Source organism: Rhipicephalus sanguineus, chromosome 10 (assembly GCF_013339695.2).
Source record: "Rhipicephalus sanguineus isolate Rsan-2018 chromosome 10, BIME_Rsan_1.4, whole genome shotgun sequence".
Lineage (NCBI taxonomy): Eukaryota > Metazoa > Arthropoda > Arachnida > Ixodida > Ixodidae > Rhipicephalus > Rhipicephalus sanguineus.
In genome coordinates this window covers 129527560-129546839 of record NC_051185.1, presented here as the reverse complement: position 1 = coordinate 129546839, position 19280 = coordinate 129527560, and positions in this window count along the sequence as shown.

The window sequence follows — 19280 nt, the reverse complement described above, 5'->3', positions numbered from 1 at the left end:
GCAAAACGAGGGCGAGTGTGAAAGCAAGTGGAGGGGATGCGCGCTCGCCGGGACAGCCAAACTCTCTCCTGATAACTCGAACATATGCCATAATCGGCGCCACTGTACAACCTTGCAGAGCATTCGGCCACGTGCTCGCGTGATGTAGCTCATACTGAGTGCAATAGTACCATCATCGTCTTTTACAGCTCTACAAATCACAGATTGAACACGGCATATTGTTCTTATGTGAAGTCGCTAGCCTCCACACCAACATTCTTTACTACCTTACAAGGCACCACGAGTACTGGTCTGTGCCTCACCCATGTACTAACTACGGCTTTCAAGCCCTGCCTTTTTTGCTTAACAAGTTTGGATTTTCTCACACCTCGATACGCGAACATTCCTTTAACTCTCTTCGAAACTTATTCCGTTAATGTGTGCATTTACCCACCACCTTAATTATATTTTGTGTACGCAACTTTATTTGAGTATATCTGGAGATATAATGTATTTGTAGTATTACGCATTTTATTGTGCACCGTGTTTTTTCTGCTATAACATTAGCCTGTGCTATTTCTGTTTTCGTGCATACCGCAGTACCGATGTTTACGGGGGAAAGCGAACGTCAAGCCGCGACTGTGCGGCTTTTTTTCCCTCCTCCTCAGTCATGTATTTTTTTGTATGCATGTCTGAAATAAAGACTCAGACTGTGATTATGAGGGCTCCGGAGATGTTGATCATCTGGTGTTCTTTAACGTACGTCCTGCCACGGCAGCCTAGTGGTTATGGTGTTCGACTGCGGACCTGAGGGTCGCAGGATGGAATCCTGGTTGCGGCGGCCACATTTCGATGAAGGCGAAATGCTAGAGGCCTGGGTACTTAGATTAGGTGCACGTTAAAGAACATCAGGTGGTCAAAATTTCTGGATCTCTTAATTACGACGTCCCTTATAATCATATTGTGGTTTTGGGACGTAAAACCCCAACAATTATTATAGTGTTATTTAATGTGCACCTAAATCTAAGTACACAGGTCTCTCGCATTTTTCATTCATCAAAATGTGGCCGTCACGGCCAATTCGACCCTGCAACCTCTGAGTCCGCTGTTGAGCACCATGACCACTAGACTATCATGATAGGTGGTATACATAACTGCACATTTGTGCATATGTTGATCAATGTATATACCATGGTAATCACCCAGTACCTTCAGTGCCAGGCCGATAAACCAGGCTAACATCTCCAAGACCATAGAAAATCCATATTTTTCTATATAACTTATAAAAGAAATAATAGAGCAGATAGACGGTTCTGCACAAATGCATTTTTGCCTGGTCCTTGTGATTACAGGTTGTCTAAAGGCTCTAAATATTCGCTTGGCGGACAATTTCATTCGTGAAAACAATCTGATTGGCTTCCATTGTGGTGTCACTGTGAATAAATGAGTAAAGGCCACCCTATTTCGCGGGGTTTTTGGTTGTGCACGCGTACGTGCTAATTTATGCACCGGTAAAAATAAAGCAAATTAAATGTACGTCTGTGTTTTTCAAACCACCGCGTTCATGTCCGCTCGAGATCGCCGGCTACAGCTGCTGTCCGCATGGTCGTAACTGCGCACTTGTGCTGAGCAAACAGAAGTTGGTCTCTGTCATGGGTGCACCGAGAAGAATACAGCAATGGTTGACGCCAGTACAGTAGCGACAGCAGACGGTGGGACGCCGAGAGGTCTCTGCAGTGGCACGATTCTCAATGGCTTCTTGCGGTGCAGAACACATGTCAACGCCATTTTTAGGCAGTTTATGCTATCACGGGCCCATCTGATGGCGGGTCATTAAGCCAGAAGCTGTGCTCTTCCTGCACGAACCAAGCAATATGCTATGCGCTGTGCAACTGACGATGAGGACGAACGAATGCGATCAGAATCCAGCGAAAAGTGAACATAGAGACAACGAACGACAGGAAGCTGCGCTAGTTCGTATGAATCGATCGCGAAATGAGGAAATTCGTCGAACGAGAACAGTAAAGACGACGCGTCGTCTGGTTCTCTCAGGTCCGTGTTTGCGCAGCTCACGTGCCATTCCTACATGCGAGGACAGCGGTAGCCGTGAAAGCAAAACATATTCGCCTTTCTACGCGGGCCGCGTAAGACCGTGCAGGATGCTGTGGCGTTTTGCTTACCTTTGATGACCAGTAGGCAAATTGTAGACCAAATATCGATGCTTGACTTTCCGGATGATGCTAAATATCATCACCACCCATATATATCCATATATTTTTCACAATGTCATGAACAACAGCGTCAAGCTTGGAAGTTGAAAGCATGCGGAGTTCAAAAATGTAAACAGGAAGCCGCCATGCACTTGCCGCAGGAAGCAGGTGGCGCTACGCACAGGAAACCGAAACCGAAATCGGGATTTTTGAACGCTTTTGATCGGTTCGTTAGCGGAGGCCAACCATAAATTCCTAAAAAAGAGGACTTTTTCTCGATGGGGACAAATTTCTTACTGTGTAAAATGCTCCTTGGCCATTTGGCTGAAATCAAGGTGTGGAACAGAGAGAACTTGGTCTAACTTTTTCACCCTTGCTCAGGCCTCGAAATATTTTGATAGGCAGAAACCGGCCGTTGAAAAAGAGAGAGAAAATGTCGTTGAAATTTGCGACGTCATGCTCAATGGCAGTTGGCATTTCGGCGCGAAGTTCAAAAATTCGATCTCGAACCTTTTTTTTTTCATTAATCCACTTGTCAAAAGCAAAAAGAAAAAATACGACTCACTAAAAAATCCGTTTACGTGCTTATGACAATAAAAACATTACGAGCTACCACGCTACAAAAATAGGCATAACTTACTGTAAACCACAAATATTGGCCCTCAATGTCACGACCGTACCCAGGATTTTTTTTTTTTTTTTGGGGGGGGGGGGGGGGTTGTGTGTAGAACGGCTAACTTTAGCAAATGGTGGTACCCCTCAACACCCCCTTAGTTACAGCCCTGCTCAATGTATTATGGAGAACACAAACACAATGCTGGTGTTAAGTGATCAACTGGTTACTTTAATTAAATTAAATTAGATTTTAAATTAGTAGTTGCACCACGCGAAAGCAAAATTATATCACAGAGACATATAATGTTTCACTTATGAAGAGTGCTTTATTTTTTACAATAAACATAGTTTACACAATTTAACTAAAATTGTTCGAAGGAACAACGCCCAGCCTTCAAGGACGCTTACACAAGAGAACGTAATTGCACACAACCTGGGCGGCTTCGTATATGCACGTCTATGTGCTTCGCTGAGCATTGTTCTATGTTCCCAGCGTGCGTGTTCATGCAATTCCTTCTTGTGTACGCATCCTTCAAGGCTGGATGTCGACGTTATTTTCAACAATGTACGAACAGTCCCAGCATCAACCTCAATAAAATAATCGTTCCGTTTACCGTGAGACATAATAATGTAAATGCACTCATACATAAGAGAATATCATTTGACACCTGAAGAACTAAAGAAAGCATGACAAGATCGTTAGTGCTTGTATGATTATACAGTGACAAAGTAACATTACTGAAACCATGTCCCTCCAAGAAAGACCAGCACATACATCATAAAAACGGTAATCTTTTTTATGAAAAAAAAAAATTGCAGCTTGCACAAAGTCGCACAAGGCTGGGTTACAGCAGAGCTGGTGGGCACCTGCTGGTCCTGGCTTGGCTAGGCTTTTACCCTTTCACCTGTCTCTTTCCCACCCCTTGCCATACTATATTGTACATCACTATGCTTGCTCTCCTTTTCCTTTTTGTCTGTTTATTTTTATGTATTTCTTTCTTTCTCTAGTTCTCACATCCTCTTTCTATCTCCTTCTCACTCTACTTATTATTCTTTTTTTTCTTTGATTCTCTTTCCACGTTTCTTCCCTTTGTTTCCATTTGTCTTTCTTTCTATGCTATGCTTTCTACCCTCCTCCTTTCCATCTTCCTCACCCTCAATTCCTTTCTCATCCCTTTGCTACACTATACTATACAAGCCTATGCTATGCTCTGCTAGAGTGCCTGGGTAGCCGAGTGGTTACAAAGCTCGCCTTCGAATCGTGGGTACGGGGGTTCAAATCTCGCCTCGCCGAGAATTTCTCTCTACTTGTTCTCTCACCCATCGGAGTTGTTGCATCCCACGCCGGACAAATCGGCACACATGTTCTGGGAGCAAAGCAGAAGAGGACAAAGAGAGCACATGCCAGTTCATGATGTCAATAATTTTATATCTATGGCACACAGCAAACCTCAAGCATCACAGCTCTGCTGTAAAAGTTGCAAATGGAGGGTCATTTCAAGGCCTCAAATTCAAAGCATAGCATCTGTAGCAGCAACATATTTACAGAACATTCATCGTACTTTAGTACTTGCTATAAACACTACAGAAACTGACAGCATGATGGCACAGCAAAGAAGAGACAATCACCCTGGCACCAATTGTGTGTTGCTGCTGCCCCAAGCTGAGATTTACAGAAGAATACAAATACCATCATAATGATGTTTGTCAACTAAAGAACAGCTGCAGTCCTTTCTTTCCAAGTCTACTTGCAGCAAGGTTAATAATGTTTAACCGTTGTGTTTGCCCGTGCTTTCCATTGTACTTTCTTTTTTGCCTCGTCCCTTGAAGTCAAGTTCATGCTTTCATAACCCTTGCAGGCAGGAATGAGCAGGAAATAAGCATAAAGCACACACTTTAGAAAAGGCAAACAATAAGACCCTTGCACGAAGACGGGTGTCGTATGCAATACAGAAAGGAGATCTTGTTCTGCAAAAGCTTTTTTTTCTTTAACATTGTTTCGTGTGCATAGGAAGGAAACATTTGAGGATGTAGATGCGGTCACTGACCAAGTCAAGGTGAAGAACACGGACGTTTCGGGTGATTTGCGGGTGACAAAACACTCAACCAGATCAATTGTTCAGCACTAAGTTTATGGCTGGTCCGTCTGGTCTATTCTGCGCTGCGTTGTTTTCTTGGCTGTTCTAGAGGTATGATGACAGCTTACCACTCTCCCAAAGAATACACAGTACTACTTTAAATTATTTACAGGTCTTATGGCGAACCCTTACAGCTCTTGTTCCCTCTGCATACTTTTATTTTCCTTTGACTTTTCACGTCTTTTTATGCTATTTCTAACTGATGCCGATGTGCATTTCCCTTTTCACACTCGGGAAGTGAGCATACACACTTTGGTCTCTGAAACACAAATAAAATATGCAGAAGTTCAGGGGAAGGTGGATGCTTGAAGAGATGAAAATTCGTGAACACAAAATGTTGCCGGTGCCGATGTTTCAACATGCGGACTTGTCTTCTTCAAGGCTCTTAGAACCAGAACAGTTAGAAACAGAACTTTTGCAATCTATGGCAAAACCTTGCACCTATTTACATTATATAGATGACATATTTATGATATGGGAACATGGCATAAGCACACTAAACACATTCATTGACCATTTTAGCAAGTTTCACCCTAGTACTCAATTTACCATGCATCATTGTTCTAGCGAAATTAACTTCCTAGACATCAATGTATCCATTGAAAGAGGAAAAAGATGGCGCTCTGCAGAAAACCAAGATAGCCAAGATTACGCTAGTCATCACCCGCGACACTGCAAACAAGGGATATTTGCAGGATAGGCAAAGCGTATAAGAAAGATTTGTGGTGACAACGGTGACTATGTTCACCACTACAGCAATATAAAGGAAGCATTAGCTGAAAGAAATTACCCGCAAAGCGCTCTAGACAAGGTCTACAACAAAGTGTGTCAACTACACAGAAAATCAGCACTTGCTATAAGAGCCCCTAAAGCACAGCCCAACCACCCGCTAGCATATATAACAAAATACATACTCAAATGCACTCCCAAACATAAACAATATCCTGCGCAAGTATTATCCTATATTAGCTAGCAATGAGTGAAAGAGTTTCCCAGAGTACCAAAGGTTGTGTATCACCGTAATAGAAACTTTAGGGTCATGTTAGTGCATGCAAAAGTAAACCCTCATTCTACTGCCAACATAATACCTTGTCCTCTTCCAAGATGTAAGACTTGCAAACGCCTTCAAAATGAAGTTATAGTTAAAAGCACCAGAAGTGATTATGTCCATCATACTGCTACGTGATTATGATGGTGCAAGATGGGGGAAATACAGAACTATTAATTCGGCAAACATGTGCCCGGAAAATGAAAAGTGAAGGTGCAAGCAATTCACGCTGTCAGCAATTCACGACGGCAGTCGTCGGCCATCGAGTAATCTGATCAGTCGTAAGGCGCATCAACATTTATACATGTTGCAATGAAGGTTCCAGCCTTATTATTGGTGGCTGCATTAGTTGCAGAATAAGCCGTACTGTTCGCATTGTGCACTCAAGCTTACTGGAACAATCTACAATAATCGGGAATGTTCGACATTCTGGAATGGTGCGCACAAGGCAGTGGTTGCGCATGTAACTGCTGTTAGGTTACATGAAAAGAGAAGGAGCAGCAGGCGTGGCACTGCCCTCCCCTGAAAAAGCATCGTGCCCATGCTCAAGACAAGATGAATGCGAAAAAAATGTGCATACAGAAAGAACAATAAAGAAAGGTTTCCGGATTTCTTCAGAAGCACCTGTCATCTCTGTGTGTGGTGGACCAGTTCCGAGTGAAGGATTCAGAAGAGGTAGCCCAATTTTTGATGGAAGGATCTCCGAAGGTACTGTCAGGGTTCAGCGTGGCTGTTGAAGACCTGTTCTATTCGTTGACTTCTGGTGTGTGTCAGGAATTGCGTACAAGATAATGACGAACAAGAGTTCCATCAAAGGTATGAGGTTTCAAAATGTGCATTCCTCGAACTCCTTTCCATATATTTATTGTTGGAAGGGGTGCGTATCTACTCAGAGGTCGGGGATTTGCATAGGGTGTTGCAGCATTCTTAAGTGAGATTTTTCTCAGCGTGATTGACCGTGGCATAGCGAGTGCGTTGGAATCTGTTGTGGTGAAAACTTTCAGGTACGTGGACGATTATACATGGTTTTTGTTGGAGATTGTCGGTGTGTGAACACTAGGGTAGATGTTTTAAAGGTGTTCAAGGAAATGGGGTACGGGCTGAAGTTTACTTGTGAGGTTCCCAACAATGGGTGTATACAGTTCTTAGTTCTTAGATCTATGTTTAATGTTTGGTGGAAGTCATGTATGCTGGATGCATGACCCCCGCAGCGTCAAGCCTATTATCGATTTCCGTTCGGGTCTCTCAAAAATTGTGAAAAATGGTGTCGCGATGTCCCGCCTGAAGGCATGGCTCAAGAAGTTTTGCCCTCATCGCATGGATGAAAGTTTTGCAAGACAAGTTGAGAAGCTCAAGCAGTCATGGTTCCCTGAGCACCATTTAGCCGTCCTAGGCGAAAGAATTTTGCAGAAGGTGAAGATGGAAGCGAGGGGTGTAAATCAAGTTAAAAGTAAAGATGTGGCACCTTTTGTAAGCATACTGAACCTTCATGGGGTATCCCAACAGTTAAAAAAGGTGGGCACTAGGTTTGGATGCGGTGTGGTTTTTTTCGGTTGAGGACAAACTTGGGCGGATTTGCGCGGCTGTGGATATGAAGTTGTTGGGGCAGAGCAAGTGGCATCATGGGTGTGATATCAAGCATCGCGAAAAATTGGTTGAATGCGGCAAGGGAGAGGTGTATTATATACTGTTACCATGTGGGAAGTGCTACATCGGGCAGACGGGCCGGTGTTTTAATAACGGATTATTAGATCAGAAGGCTTCATTGAGGGGACCACCTTGTTCGAACCTGTCGTTACATTGTAGGGAGTGCAGCTGCGCGCCCTTGCTGTCAGATGCTAGAGTGCTCTCAAGATTAAAAGAGAATGTCGCACGAGAAATCGAAGAAGCATTTCTTATTAACAGATCTAGCGAGACACGTGTAGGGAGGCCCTTTATCATGTTGCATGCCACCGAATTGAATTTCTTGAGCGCCAGCCACTAAATCAAATCTTGTTTGTTCCTGTTTAGATTTTGACCACGTGAATATTTGCACGAGTATATGTGTGTGTTTTTCAATAAAACTCAGTTGATAGTTTGCGCTGAGTTCATATGGTCCTTTCTTTGTCCCTGTTTTTTATGCTAAAGTATACTAAGATGCTGAACCAACTCGCCCAACAAGCCACTCTTCAAAAAAGAAAAAAAGAAAGTAGAGTCCTCAGGCTAAACCCACGGCAATCCCATCTGCCATGGATGTGGGATACTCAACCCAGACAAGTCCCACCAGTGCACCCCAAGGGGCAAGCTCTGTGGCGGCGAGCACCCCAAAGCCGACAAGGACCGTAAACAGAGATTTCAGATACCCTACATCGTAAGGTGACGACGCTGGTACAGAGCGCGGGCTGCTGAAGAAATGGACAAGCATGAAGACCGAAGCACCGAACAAAGCTTCAAGCCGCCACCAAACACAGCGCAGAACCCAAGCCTACGATGTCCTTGCTCAACCTCCAGAAGTTGCCCAGGGTCTAGAGGGAGATCCAGGTCCCTATCATGGAGCCAACCTGCAAACGTCCACAGGCCCGGGAAGAAGGCTGGACCTCTCAGGTGGGCCGACAGAGTCAAGGGTCCTCACAAGATAGTATCGGGGTCACTCCCAGAGCAAGCTAATAGGGTAGAGAATCACCAATCGGCAACACGGTACACTAGTGTTAGCACAGAGAGTAGCAGTGAAATCACTCTCCTCAAAAGAGGAAATGCGCTCATAAAACTATCCAGAAATTATTGTTAGAGATAGCTGAGATTAATCGTCAGTCACCTCACCGAGAAGCATCCCTCGTCAGAGAAAACGACTGCGATCTTTTGAGTTAGATAACATAGTTGCACCGGCGTTCACCAGTGGTGCTGTCGTGCCATCTACATCGCATGCACTGACTAATAGCAGTACCCTGCAATCCATACTGACGACCCGCGGCCCTCAGCAGACAGACGATAGCAACGCTCATGATGGATCGCTCGGCTAGAAACTTCTACATATGGCAATGGAACTTCAGGGGCTAAGCCAGCACACAGGCATCCCAACAGCAACACATTAGAAACTCAACTGAGAAACCTAACATTGTCCTCCTACAAGAAACACCAAGTCCCTCGATCTCCCTATCTGGTTTCAACCCAATTGTCGCCCGAACGGAAGGCAGAGGTGTATGTACACTAGTCTCCAAAAAATTATTCTACAGTAGACTCTCAGTAAACGGAAATCTCTTAAACGGAACAGCTGCTTAAAGGAGTACTGACACGATTTTGAAGTGCAGCAAAACGGACGTTTTTGTTTTCCTTGGCATGTAGTGTTAACGCTCTCCCCACACCGCATCCGGGAAACACGTATAAATATTTAAGTTTGATTTTAAAGTTTTCATCTTCCAGCATCTGCAAGGCAGCTTCACCGCATGGAGAGCCCTATGACGTTTCTAGTCAGCTCACTTGGTTTGCGAAATCTGGATTCTGTATGCAGCCTAAATCACAGCAATTGCTGTCGGAGGCACTGGACGACAGTTCACTCATCATGAACCACGTTCGACTGACAGCAAAGGACAGCAGGTGCATATTTCGTGGGTTGCAGCCTGCCCGTGACGTCACGGGCAGACTTGGAACGTCACTATGAAGCCGCCCTCTCGAAACCGAAACCGAAACTGCTGGTTGAAAGAAGCGGTATTAAAAATATATGCAATGCATCCCCAGGCACCACGACACTCTTTTTAGGGTTCTCGACACCCGTGCTTTCATTTAGAGCAACAACCCGTAAAATTTTTAAATTCATGTCAGTACTCCTTTAAACATGATTGGTTTCGTACTTGGATTCTGCACCCCTGCTCCTCTCTCAGTAAACGAAACTCCTCTTAAACAGAACACATTTTCCTGGCCCCTTCAGGTTCCGTTTAACAAGAGTCTACTGTATACCGAACATGGCCTGGCGCTCAGCAACACAGAGCATGTCTTTGTAGAGATACTCCCGGACTCCAAGTTAGGTCAAAGCATCTTCATCCTCAACCTATACAGCAACCTTAATAACCACAGGCAAAGATTTAAGGCTATACTGATTAAAGCAATGAACTTGACAAACAGCAACCGTTTATTCATTGGTGGTGACTTCAATTCCCCACACTCAGCCAAGAATATCACCACAACACTCGAATGGGAGTCAAGCTCTGGCAGGGCACACTTGACCTGTACCTAACATTGGTCACTGACAAGGCCTTCCCCACCAAAATAGGCACCTCAACCTGTAGTGACTCCGCACCAGATTTAATGTTCATCAAAAACGTGGTGGATCCGATGTGGACAAACTCGGCCACGGCTTTAGGCAGTGATCATTACCTGTTAATTACACGGTTCCCAGTTTACCCCAACTCCATAAAAGAAAAAGAATTTACTTGGACCGACTGGGATCTTTTTCGCAGAGGCTACTCCTCTTCTTCTATTTGCCCCGAGCTTGATGCATGGGTAGAGCAAATGAAGAAAGATGCTTCCAGCTAGCCGAAGGCCATCATTACAGACCTCCCAGTAAGGAGAATAGACAGCAGACTAGCCCATCTCATTGAATCTACACAATCCTAAGTAGCTCGATGGATGAGTCAGCGCCTGAATAGAAGTCTTTGTAAAAAGATATCCGAGATTAATAAACACATTCAGGAACACCGCAGAGTCCTTAACAAACAGTAATGGGATGAAGTTTACAACTGCATAGATGACCAGATGCGTAACGGCAAATTTTGGAACCTCCTCAACCAACTCCTTGGCAGCAACTGTAGCAAGTCCAACCAGAGGCATCGCCTGAAACGCATCCTAAACTTGGCCATTAAGGATGCCTCAGAAGAAGCCATCGTGGATAACCTCATCCACAGGTATCTTCCTACGGGACCTGTAGCAACACACCCGGATTATAAAGGCTCTCTCAACCCAAAGCTTGACTCTGAATTCAGCACAGAAGAAATCAGAACAGCGCTGCAGGACCTTGGGAGATCTGCCCCAGGTCCTGACGGCATTACAAACTCCTGCGCCATTTTGATGACCCCTCAATCAGGTACATCACTGAAACAATCCATGACAACTGGAATAATGGTAATATGCCTGTTGAATGGAAGACATCGCATACCACATTATTTCCGAAACGCAGCTAAACACCTAGTACAGACAACCCACGCTCTATCTCGCTAACGTCACGCCTGGGCAAAGCCATGGAGCATGTAACACTCCGCACAGTATGATCGGCATTAGAGCCAAGCTCTCAACACAAGGCACCACGATTGTAATAAAGCTACAAATCCTGTACAATAACACTTGCGGTATGAAAGCCATCTCCTGCCTTGATTTGGAGAAAGCCATTGACAAAACTGCACATTCATTCGTACTTGAAACGATATCGAACCTTAATCTGGGCACCAACTTCTATAACTATGTGAAATGTTTCCTATCAATTCTGAAAGCAGGGGACCTATCCTCCGAGGAGGTAGAACTAGGTGCATGCGGCACCCCAAGGTTCAGTCATTTCCATATCCCTGTTAGACATGGCTATGAATGGACTGGCCAGGGAGCTGGACAAAATAGACTGCATTGAGCATACCATATACGCAGATGACATCACCATCTGGGCGACCAGCAGTTGCGAGGGGGACATAGAACAGGCGTTGCAACTTGCAGCCAATACCATTGAGTCCTACCTCCTTCCCACCGGGCTCAGATGCTCGCCTGCTAAGTCTGAACTGTTCCTTTACCGCACTGTCAGGTGGGGTTGAAAGCCCAGTGATTGGCAGGAATCCCATCAGAGCATTAACCTGCGTACCAGCTGTGGTGCAGAAATACCCAAGGTCAAGCATTTAGTCCTGTGTATGACAATTGAGGAAAAATGGCACCAATAATGTAACTGTCAAGAAGCTGGTAAGCAAAACCAACAACGCCATACACCTGCTCAAAAGAGCTCCCAACAAACACAATGGAGTGAAGCAAGACAACCTCATCCATCTGGCACACTCCTTCGTCCTTTTCTTGCAAGTAAACAAACACTCGCCAAAGTTGCAACGAAAAAAAAAAAAAAAAACTCCTTCGTCCTCTGCCATTTCTTGTACATTGCTGCTATGCACAACTGGTATAGGAATAAAAGAGACAAACGCAATGCACTCATTAGAAAAGCAGTCACAAGTGCCATTGGCATTCCCTGCAGCACCAGTACGGATCGGCTACTGCAGCTTGGTATCCACAACACCCCAGAAGAAATTGCCAGTATATTTTATGCTTCGTAATCCCTATTATGTCATAATAAAAACTGACTGACTGATTGCAGAGGCACAGGAGCACTCTCAGATCACACGCCTATCCTCCACTGAGATGGGCAGACATATCCTCAAGAAACTTGGCTACACAGAACAATCATACTATAGTGACTACGTAGCAATTCCACCAAGTGTGAGAGAGCTTATAACGGCAATGCAAATGCCCAGAAATGTTCATCTGGAACACAATTACCCAAAACGCAGGGCCCAGGACGCCACTATCCTCAGGGATTACCGACACAACAGCAAAGCCTGTTTCATAGATGCCTCCTCTTATCGAAGCGATCTCAAATTCACTGCAGTTGTTATTAACCACAAAGGTGAATGAACTAACTGTACCTCGGTTTACACCATGGACCGGCTCGTTGCCGAGCAGGTTGCGATTTCGCTCACTATAGTCACCGACAATGTGGAAGTGATTTTTATTGACTTTAGATCTGCAATCAGGTCCTTCACTAATCGCAGAATTGCCCCACAGGCCTTACGCATTCTCCAAAACAGAACTTAGTCATCGTACGCTCCCGTTCACATTGGGCAGATCCCTGGCTGCCCCGTCAACTACGATGAATATGTTCACAGTACTGCGTGCACACTGATTGATCGCGCAAGATACTGGCCGATTCGAGGCCATGCAAAACAGAGACGTGCCATCCACCTATAATGAAATCACCAAGCACTTCTACATCTCGCGTTGCATCTTCCCACCACCTAGCCCAAAGCTAAGCAGGCCTCAAGCACTTACTTTAAGGCTATTACAATCGGAGTCTTACCCAAATCCGCACATACTGTACGTCATATACCCAGAAATCTACCCTTATGATATATGCAACCACTGCAAACTCACCACGGCTACTCTTAGACACGTGCTCTGGGAGTGCACCACTATGTATAACGATGCTGACCCCGATGCTACTTCAGGAAGATGGGACGCTGTCTTGCGTAGCTCAAGCCTAGGCAACCAGAAATGGGCCATCCAGCAAGCCCGCGATGCGGCTGTCAGGCTAGGCCTTTCAGTCCCAACGAGGAGGCCCTAAAGGCATTTGTGCACACCTCGCAGGACATTAATAAGGTAATTCTATTCCATTACTTTCCTTTCTATCCTTGAACACGAATACCCCATCCCACACCTTTCTTTTTCACTGCCTTTTTCCTCTTTCCTTTTGACTTGCCGGCCCCTCTTTCTCCGTCATAACCACCCCCACTTTCGCAGTTGCCCTTTCGTCCTCATTTTTTGGGTTGGAGGAGAGGGTAAAAAGCATATCCACACCATGCTAAGGAAAGCAGTTGCAACCTTAAAGAAGACAGGTCCGCTTGTCGAAAAGTCGGCTTCAGCGATGCCTCGTATTCAGGTTCTTCTCATAAATAAAAGAATACTAATACATAACAGAAAGAGGAGAGAGCTAGACTGCCAGGAGAGAAGTGTGGAGTCTACCTCCAAGCAGGAACAAAGACTCATCTATCTGTGTACAGTGGCTCACATGAGAAGCCAAAAACAGATGGTCTGAAAGCTATACCTTGAACTTGGTGCCTAGTTTGGGCAGAGCCAGTGTCGATACGGAAGAGCAGCCAAGGGCCAAGTGATATCAGGTCACTACTGCCACTTCTTACATCTTTTGAAATGGCTAAATACAGAATGAGCACCAGCAAAGCATACTCAAACACAGCTCTTCAGCCTTTACTTTCTCCATGAAGTTGGATCCCACCCACTCCACGAGGTTACGACTGAACTTGCAGCATGGGCACCTGCACAAATAAAGGTTGTCTTTTTGCACATCAAAGTACATTCTCATACATGAGAATTACAAAGAGTGTTCATTAGTTCAGCTCTAGGGTGAAAAGGATACAAGGTTCGTACAGGTTTTGACAGCCCATATTCAAGGGTGTTCAAGGACTTTCAAGTCCCTATTGAAGGTTTATGAAAGATGTAAGGCAGTGGAAATTTTTTCGAATAACTGTTTCCAAAACAGTATGATAATAACTATCGGGGTTTCATGTCCCAAAACCACGATATGATTATGAGAGACGCCGTAGTGGAGGGCTCCGGAAGTTTCAACCATCTGGTGTTCTTTGATGTGCACTGACATTGCACAGTACATGGGCCTCTAGCATTTCGCCTCCATCAAATTGCGACCGCCGCTGCTGGGATTGAACCCGCGACCTTCGGGTCAGCAGCCGAGCACCATAGCCACTGCTCCACCATTCATTCTATAAGCAAGTTTGGCAGGTGCGAGTGACAAGCAGTGTTACACAAGGCACGCCTAGGAAGCCCAAGGCTCCTAGACTGTGCGACATTGGCCTTCTGCCACGTCTGTTGCTTTCGCTAACCTTTGGTCATTTCTTAATTTCTGTACATGCCTTTAATAACCGTGCTTTTATCCTGCGTATATGGTCCTATTCTTTTCACTTATGTTTGTTTTTTATTGCTAATTCAATCTCTCAATCTCGATCAGTATTACGTGGTGCATATGCATGGTGAAACAGAGCTAAGCAAGCACATGAGATACGCCGCACAAACAAGAAAAAATGCATGCTTCTCAAGGGTTCCATTCTTTTCTTTTTTTTCATCAATACGCTTCAATCTACAATGCCTACAAAATTTGTTACCAACCGTCACCAACTGAGAGCGCACTAAACACGTTGCAGTGCTGTCTGGTAAACTGCGGCACTCGTATCAAAACTTGAGAATGGAATGCGTCTGCCGTCTCTCGTAAGCAGCCGCAATTTGCATTGAGACATGGAGCGTGATGCCACTTCATAATATTCGCAACTTTCATGGCCTATAGGTGGCGCGACTGTACATCCAACATGGCGGTCGTTGAGATTATCGGCCCGCTGCAGACGATTTAGGAACGTACATGTTTGGCGAAGAGTTCAGTTCTTTGCGCTTCGGCTGCACTCCGATTTATGTTTTAGTGAAAGCAGGGTTGCGGTGACATATTATAATAAGTAAACGAATGTCGGGTACGTGATTGGAACCTCATTAGGAAGATAAATATGCACACAATTGTAAATAAAGCAAACACACTAGTCGCGTTGCTTGCGGCGCTTAATCGCGCGTTGCAACCCCCGCTGTGTTGAATTAGCACGATATGGTAGTAGGAGACTCAGTAAAGATGTCTCAGTAATATCAGAGACATTCTCGGAGACATGCTTTATCTCATTTGCTTGCATTGCATTCTGCCGCGTAGCTAGCTCAGCTCCCTTCAAAGCACGAAGTAATGTAAGTAAACGAAAAAAAAAATGTGTTGCCCTTCGAGACCGAAGCACAAGAACCACTTGAGGCATGTGCGATTATCGGAAATACGGTTTTTTTGCGCTTTCTTGGTAAAAAAGAGAAAAAAAAAACCAGCGGAATGCCACAATAGGTCGACAAGCAGCGAATGAAACCAGCGCAATTTTCACGTTTAAGAAGGGACGTTTCTGTTATCTGCCTACGCTTTCGGTGTTTATGAGAAGTGCAATAAGTAACATCGTACGGGACAGGGACGAAAAAACAGCGCCATCAGCAAGTAATAGAGAACAAAAAGAGCTGGAGATGTGAAGGTCACGGAGGCACTTCACAGCCACTTCAGACGTGGAATGGTGCAATGGACGCTTTGAAAGCGGAGTTTTCATTATATTCTAGAGGCGGAACGCATTCCTTATAAGTTCTGGTGCTGTCTGCACAGCGACTGTGTCGAGCGGAGGAACCAAGCGCGAGAAAGGTGATATGAGCCTCATATTCTGTCTACTACTCATGTCTACTACCTCATATTATGAGGTAGTAGACATATACTCAAACACAAAATGGGATTCTGCATACATTCATGGGCCTTTGTTATTTGCTTGCGAAGTTTAACCCGCTTAACCACTCACGGCTTTTTCGAGGCGCTAATATGAAGGGGAGGCTTTGCTTTGCCTCCCGCTGTACGCTGTGAGCACCGAGGCCCGCAATAAAACCAGTTGCCTTTTTCTTTTATTTTCCGTTCATATTGAGGAACCGAAAGTGTCACGTATCGAGACCGTGCACACCGTCGCAAAACGACCCCAAACGAGACAAAACAAGTGGCAACATTCGCTGACTCAAGCGGGTCCAACATTTCAATAATCTCAACAGAGCTTCCGGCGGCCACCGCTCGGCGGCGCCACGGTACCTGGAAGTTGCAAATAGGCAAATCCGACATTCAAACCTGAATATTTGCGAAATTGCCACCGAGTGAGAGCCTTTAATCCTGCTTCTGTAATGCGCAAGGAAGCTGTTCCTACTAGTTGATCAGATAACATCCGTAGTAGTAATCACTTAGGCCAAGAGGAAAATTGGACGAGTTGGTGCAAGTTAACCATGTCGAACTGTAGTGCATGAAAACTCACGATCGGTACTCACTCGCGCAGCAAACATTTCCTGCTCGCGCAGCGATCGTTGGTGAGCCTCTTGTGCTCCAGTTCGAAATGTTTATCACGCTCCGAATCCACATCGTAAGAACGACAGCATATTGTCACGCTTTCTGGTATGTAATTGATAGACTCGGCATTTCTAGCTGACAGAGACAAAGCTCGCAATAATGGAGATCACTACTTACTCAATTGTGGCAAGGCAGCGCAATGCAGCATCCTCGCCTTCGACGTCCAGGTCATGGATGTTGTTCGAGGTAGCCACGACGAAGTCGCTACGGAGCACCGGTTCGCGTACTACGTTGTCGAAACGAAAGCTGCCCGACTCGCGGTCATCGTCGTCGGTGTAGAGACAGGAGACGAAAGCCCAAGCCCGTTCAAGTAGTTCAAGCGTGCATCAGCCGGTGGAGCGACCGTACCAAAAAGCACCGCCAAAAACTAAAGAGAGATTTCGTCCCTAGGTCACCTAGGTACCTAGCTGATGGCAACAAAAGGATTCCCCGACAGCCGTCACGAGAGGGCCACCCAAACGCTATAGCCGAAACATCAATAAACAGGAGTTTATCGTAAGGCTTTTCTTGTTGTACAAAAAGCAATGATTTCTTTTATTGTACTCAGACGTAGCAGTAGTTAGCGTGTTCGCCTTTTACCAGTTTTTTTAATATAAAACCGGAACTTCCGCTTGTGTACCGTTTAGGCTACGGAAACACGCCCCGAGGACAAACGTTGCCCGAGGACGCGCCGATGCGGCGGCGCTGCTGTCGGCTTCAAGGCATCCTATCCTGCTCCGAGATGCCGCCCGCGCCGTCGCATCGTCATGAAAAAATGCTGCGTCTCCGGCTTGCCGTTGCTGACAACTCCCCTTCTAGCCCAAACGTTGCTCTAATCATCATACCATGGTGGCGCGGCACAGGGATAGGGCAGTGAGCCCACTGCCCCATTCTAGTACACTGTAGACTATAAATTATTCTAGTACACTATACTGTAGACATTATTTCCTTCGTGCGTTCCGTCATGGCGGCGCCCATGCGATTGCACATTTCAATCCATGGGCCCTATGGGGCATGGATGCTACGGGGCAACGTTTATAGAACCAGGTAAGTTGCAAAACTCCCCGCGTCAGCCAACCCGTCGCGCGGCGCCGGGACAGCTTCCGGTTTGGTGGCGCTGGCGGCGCAACAAGCTTCCGCTAGCGGACGAAAACGCGTAGTCTGCGTGGCAAACGCCGGGGCAGCCGTTCAGAAAGGGCTCGGTTGTTTACTCGCCTACTGTATATCATCGTGATTTTTCGTTGCGCTGCCGCTGCAATGTAAAACTGAGTAATATTTAGCAGCGGTAAGGCAGAGTCAGTAAAGCCACGCCTATCAAGACTGTCCAAGATAACTGACGCTTGATAGCATAGCATACGAGCCTGTCCATTACCCTATAAGAAATTAACTATATGGCGCATTCTCATAGCGTAATTATTTAGCTAAAGCGGATGCTTGGGCGTGTTGGTACTTGTATCTTTTCGTTTTGGACTGTGCAAGTATTGCGTGGTGTTAACGAATAAATCTTTGTTGTAAGTCAGCGCTGTTGTTTGTGTAATCCTTTTTCTGGTACTCCGTAATTTTTCGCGCTATTTCTTTTTTCGATAATTCTTCACTTTCACTTTTTTGAAGTGAGGAGTTTTCACTCTGTACCGCTGCTGTCGTTACTTGTAATCAGTGAGTGGTAAAATCGCCGTGTGTGTACTGCACGCCACAATTTCAGTCCTGCTACAGAAAGAAAAATTGTATTTATTTTTCGCACACAATGCAGAGAAACAATTTTTCAGATATTGCATGTATGGTGTGATGCACACAAACGGCACAACTTATTTACAGTCTCAGGCATTAAACCTTATCAAGACTCTAATTAACTGCAAAATTTATTTACTGCAAAATTTTAGAATCACTCAAATCAAGGAAGTTCGGGAATATCTTTGGGACGCAATCTTCGACGAGGCTCCTTTCCGCTGGCGATTTCAACCTTAACTCTTATCGTTGACCGTGTGAACGTCTTCAGGATGTCTTCTTCATGAATGTGCATATCACATACAAGTGATATATCGGACAGTTTCTTGTCCATACGAGGAGTGGCGCGATCCCACGTCGCTCGCTGGTCAAGGTCACGCGAGGCACAAATAGGTTACCAACCGTCTCGTATTTCGCGGGACGTACTGTCCCGACTTTTTATACAGCGTTGCGAGCCGTCCCCGTCGGGACAGCTATATGTCCCGGGTTTATTCCGTACCGTCCAGTTAGAACTTTTTATGTGATCCAACGCACGCTTGACAACGCGCGTCACGCTCCAGAACACAAAGTTCTCACGAATAGCACGCACGAAGCAATGTTGCGGTGGCTAGCGGTGGCTGCGAAGGGCTTCAGTTACTTTGTCTGAACTGTGCGAAATGCGACAACTTTACATTCTCCAGCAAGAGGAAGTGTTGCGAGCAGCACGTAGCCAGCTGAAGAGGCCGAAACAACACCCCCCCCCCCCCCACCCGTCCCGACTCCCTTCATTGAAGAGTTGGTAACCTTAGGCACAAAAGAAATGTCGGGGTGTCTCGGAACAGAACATGTCGGCATGGTGAAGC